The sequence below is a fragment of the Haplochromis burtoni genome, unplaced genomic scaffold (assembly GCF_018398535.1).
Source record: "Haplochromis burtoni strain Fernald_Lab_line unplaced genomic scaffold, NCSU_Asbu1 Contig_1394, whole genome shotgun sequence".
NCBI classification, from domain to species: domain Eukaryota; kingdom Metazoa; phylum Chordata; class Actinopteri; order Cichliformes; family Cichlidae; genus Haplochromis; species Haplochromis burtoni.
In genome coordinates this window covers 11506-16307 of record NW_024583755.1, presented here as the reverse complement: position 1 = coordinate 16307, position 4802 = coordinate 11506, and the positions used below count along the sequence as shown (strand labels likewise).

The following is a 4802-nucleotide window of genomic DNA, read 5'->3' as shown; positions in this document are numbered from 1 at the left end:
TTCAGTTAATGCAATGAACTTCCCCGAACCAGTTTTTCCTGACCATATCCCCCATCCACACCTTCACCACAATTCAATGTGGGGCCTGTAACACAGTTAGCAGTACAGTTAGCAGTTCAGTCAGCAGCCCAGCTGCCCTCAGTTCAGTCAGCCACTCCACCACCTGTTACAACTTCGCTACCTGTAGCTCAGTTGCCACCAGTTCAGCAGCCTACCCACTCGTTCATTCGGCCACCATTCTCACTGTCTCATTCTAAGCAGGGAACACACTTCACCACAACATCTGCTGGTTCTCTTAAGCTGGCCATCTCAGGGACAGTTGCTCCCTCTAGGGCCTCCCCAGAGACTGGGTGTCAGTCACCAGCCAACTCTTGACCCCTAGAGGTCAAGACGCAAGCGCCAGCAGCCTCACCCAGAGAACTCACCAGAACAGTCTCAGCTCTCAGCACCCCCTGAGAATTCAAGTAAGTTCACCCGTCCGCCTCTGTCCTCTGCTGAGTGTATTGGGGAACACTTTCAGTCCCAGCCAGTGTCCACACTGGCAGAGGTCTCCGTACCTGCTGCTTCAGTGTCTGTCTCCATTGGAGGGCCCGAGGAGCCCGTCCAGTCTCAAGCCATGTTAGCTGGGGGTTCAGGTGAACCCAGCTAGCGTCCTGCCTCGTCGGCTGGAGGGCCTGAGGAGCCCGTCCTGCCTCAAGTGTCGTCTGCTGGGGGTTCAGGAGAACCCAGCCAGCCTCAAGTGTCGTCTGCTGGTGCGTCCGAGTCGCCCGCCCGGCTTCAAGCCAAGTCAGCTGGTGGGTCCGAGGAGCCCACCCAGCACCACGCTTCGTCTGCTGCAAACACAGCAAAAACACGTCCCATGCCGTCAGGTTGGTCCAGCCTGGTCCAGCCTCTGTGTCTTCATCCACGCCTGGTCCTGGTTCATGTCGGTGTGGCAACCGCAGCACCAGACAAAGGCGGAGCTGGACCAGACGAAGACGAAGGCGGCGTCATGGAGGCTGGACCAGGCGTGGATGAAGACACAGAGGCTGAACCAGGCGGCAGCGATACTGCAGGCGGTGATGCTGCAGGAGGCCGCGATGCCAGCGGCGGCGACGAACCCTTTCCGGAGGCCGTCCCTGAAGGCCATGATGCCAACTTAGAGGCCCGGAAAACAGCTGGCAGAGGCATGAATTTTATATAAGCAAGAGTGAACACCTCGTTACTGTCTGTGTGCGTTTCTTCCACAGTCTAAAGTCTAAAAGTTTCGCTAAGCTGTGATTCTAAACTTGCTGCACGTGTAACTTTGAGAGTGGATAAATGGATAACATTCTTCAACAAGCTATATTTATGATTACAAACTGAGCAGATACATCAGAAAGAGACGAGTTTGTGAGTTTGTCAGCTGTTTGTGTGGAGTTGTTCTTTATGTTCACCTCAAATCAACCTGAGTGTCATTTCTCTTTAGTTCTGATCTCACTGCTGAGCTGCACAACAAACCAAGGTCAGTAACCTTCTTCTGTCACAGTTTAAACCTGAGAAATGCTCACTGATATGACCTGATTGGGGTCATGTTTCACAATGGATCTATTAGTATAACATACAGTAGATTAGGGCTGCACGATTTTGCATAAAATGAGAATCACGATTTTTTGGCTTAGAATTGAGATCACGATTCTCTCACGATTTTCTTTTCCAGTATAAATATTTATTGCACTTATTAACTGCACATCAACTTCGTAACAGTTGAGACTGAACATAAAAACAATAAATAAACATAAAAACAACAAATGTCTCACGTTTTGTTGTTGCCGCAAAATGTTGTACTGCTTGAAATTCCGTCTCCACCGTTGCTCGACACTGCGTGTATAGAGCAGGTAGTGCAACAATAGAAAAATAGTTGCGGGACGGCACTGTGTAGCGTTTGTCTAGGGTGTTGATCATTTTCCTAAATCCCTCGTTTTGCACAGTGTTGATGGGAGCCATATCTTTGGTCAGGTGATAAGTGATAGCCTCCGTAATTTCTTTGTGCCTGCGGGAGTTCGACGTGTATAGGGAAGCGCTGTATAAGGTTCCCGTTATTGATGTTTGGGTGGTTGACCGGGACGGATTTTCTCCTGTCACTTTCTCGTCATCCCTGACGTGCTCTCCGTTGTTTTTTCCCTGCTAATTTTAGCATCACACGGCACAGCTTCTGTATCACGTGGTATAAGGCTCCGCCCTTGTCATTTGTTGAGCAGGAAGAGTGAGCGCTTGTTTTCATGCAGATTACGTCCCGGATCAAAATGCGGTACAATCGTCGTCTTTTTTTTTTTTTTTTTTTTTTTTTAAATCGTTGTCATTTGGAAATGAGATCGCACATAAGTATGAATCGAGATCGCGATTTTCTAACGATTAATCGTGCAGCCCTACAGTAGATCTATTATATTACATGTATTTCTTCATTTTAACCCTCACAGCTCGTCTGACTGTGAGTCCCAGCAGCTCTCAGTTCTTTAAAGGAGACTTTGTGTCTCTGAGCTGTGAGGAGGACGACAGCTCTGCTGGATGGACTCTGAGGAGAAACACAAGCACACAACAGAGGACTCAGTGTGGAAGCACATGGGGAAAACCAGCTGGTTCTTCCTGTACCATCACTATGATCTCATGACAGTGGAGTTTACTGGTGTGAGTCCAGAGAGGGTCCCATCAGTAACATGGTTAACCTGACAGTCACTGGTAAGCTGAGTGTGTGGAGTTAGTGTTGATGAAGCTGTGTGTAAATGGATGAAATGCTGTAGTTTGTCTCTGTGTTGAGGTGGATCAGTGATCCTGCAGAGTCCTGTCCTCCCTGTGATGGAGGGAGATGACGTCACTCTGCTCTGTAAAACAAAGACCACTCCCTCCAACCTCCCAGCTGCTTTCTATAAAGATGGCTCCCTCATCAGGAAGCAGCCTACAGGTCACATGACCATCCAGCATGTTTCCAGGTCTGATGAAGGCCTCTACAAGTGTGACATCAGCGGTCATGGAGAGTCTCCATCCAGCTGGATCACTGTCACAGGTGACACACTCACCTGTCTGTGTTTCTGCAGCTTTCAACATTCACAATGTGACGACAACTTAATGACTGTGTTTGCTTTATTTTAGGGGAACACACCACCACACCTCCACCTACATCCACACCTCCACCTACATCCACCTCTCCTCCTGGTTCTTACCTTTTTCCTACATTGTCATGTGTTGGATCAGACTGTGCTATGGTTTTACTGGTGTTACTGGTTGTGCTGGTGAGATGATGTGTTCACAGGAAACCTGAAGGTGAGACTCAGACTTCCTGATCTTTCATGTTTTAATTTTATTGTTGTGGATTTGAATAATCTACACATTTATCATGATTAAATGATTCAGTTACATTCTCTGTCCATTCAAATAACATTTCCGTTTGTCTTATAAATATTTTCACTGTAAATTTTTATTGGATCCAGATAAAGCTGCACGAGATGATGTCACATACATTCAAGTATCACATCGCAGGCTGTGAGACAAAGCAGAAGTAATAATGACGGACCTTTGGTGGGTGATTTGGTTTTTCCAGTGTGGAGAAAATAGGATGTTTATAAAATTGTATCACTTGAAACTTGGATATTTTCTAAGAGTTCAAAGAAATGCTTAGTGGAAAATGATTACACAGTGCTCTAAGAGCAATATTGATGTTGTTTGAGTGACAGTTTCTGTAACATGTGGTCGTAGTAAAGATGTTGGTCAGTGAACATACAAGACTGTATATCAAAGATGGAAAACACCAGAATGACTTCATCAACTGGTTTCAGAAACTAAAAGTTACAAATTTTTTAACAGCATCATGTTAGCTTTTATAGCCAGGAGAGACTCTATTTATCAGCTATCAGCTAATGTTAGCTAGCTTGGTTATCAAGCTTCTTCATAGATTGTATGAGACAAACAGAAAGGCACTGCTAATTAGAGCTCAGTAACATAATTTCTTCAGCAGAGGTCCAGTTCAGGCAGATATATCTGGTATATGATATCTAATATATCTGGCAGATATAAATAGGCCACGCCCCCAATAATGCAGACTGTAAGCTTTAAAAACATTTAAACAGGTCAGTTATAACAACAATCACCTCATGTACAGCAAATGAATATCAGTCTGTCTGTAGATTTTCACACCATGTTAAGTTCTGTGTGTGCTGAACGGTGTGTTTGTCGTCTGTGGTTAACACTAACGAGTCTGCCACTGTTTCTGAGGAAGAAACAATAAGAGCTTCATCTACGTGTGCTTCAACACAGAGGTGTGAATGTTAAATAGAGGAAGAAACACGTGAGTTATTTGTAAGAGCATTTCTGTAAACTCACACAGGTCAGAGACTGTTATCATATTTACTAAATATGAAATATACTACTATTTTGTTTTAACTTGGAAATAAACACTTGTGTTTGTTTTGATGTGTGTGAATAAACACCAGCACTTGAAGTTTGGATCCCTCTATGCTTACGGACCTACGACAAAAGTATGACCTCAAACTGACATGGCCTACCTTGTGCACAGAGAGCTGTGGAACCAGCTTCCAGTTTGGATTCGGGAGACAGACACTATCTCTACTTTCAAGATTAGGCTTCAAACTTTCCTTTTTGCTAAAGCATATAGTTAGGGCTGGACCAGGTGACCCTGAATCCTCCCTTAGTTATGCTGCAATAGATGTAGGCTGCCGGGGGATTCCCATGATGCATTGAGTTTCTTTCCAGTCACCTTTCTCACTCACTATGTGTTAACAGACCTCTCTGCATTGAATCATATCTGTTATTAACCTCTGTCTCTCTCA

The 4802-nt window shown here is 45.1% G+C and overlaps 1 long non-coding RNA gene across 1 annotated transcript; it reads left to right on the top strand.

The window, feature by feature from the left end:
- Nucleotides 1–2978: 2978 nt before the first annotated feature.
- LOC121813286 lies at nt 2979–4241 on the top strand. Its single transcript, XR_006053621.1, has 3 exons — nt 2979–3022; nt 3109–3279; nt 3447–4241. It is a non-coding gene; the product is annotated as an uncharacterized LOC121813286 (long non-coding RNA).
- The last annotated feature ends 561 nt before the right edge of the window (nt 4242–4802 follow it).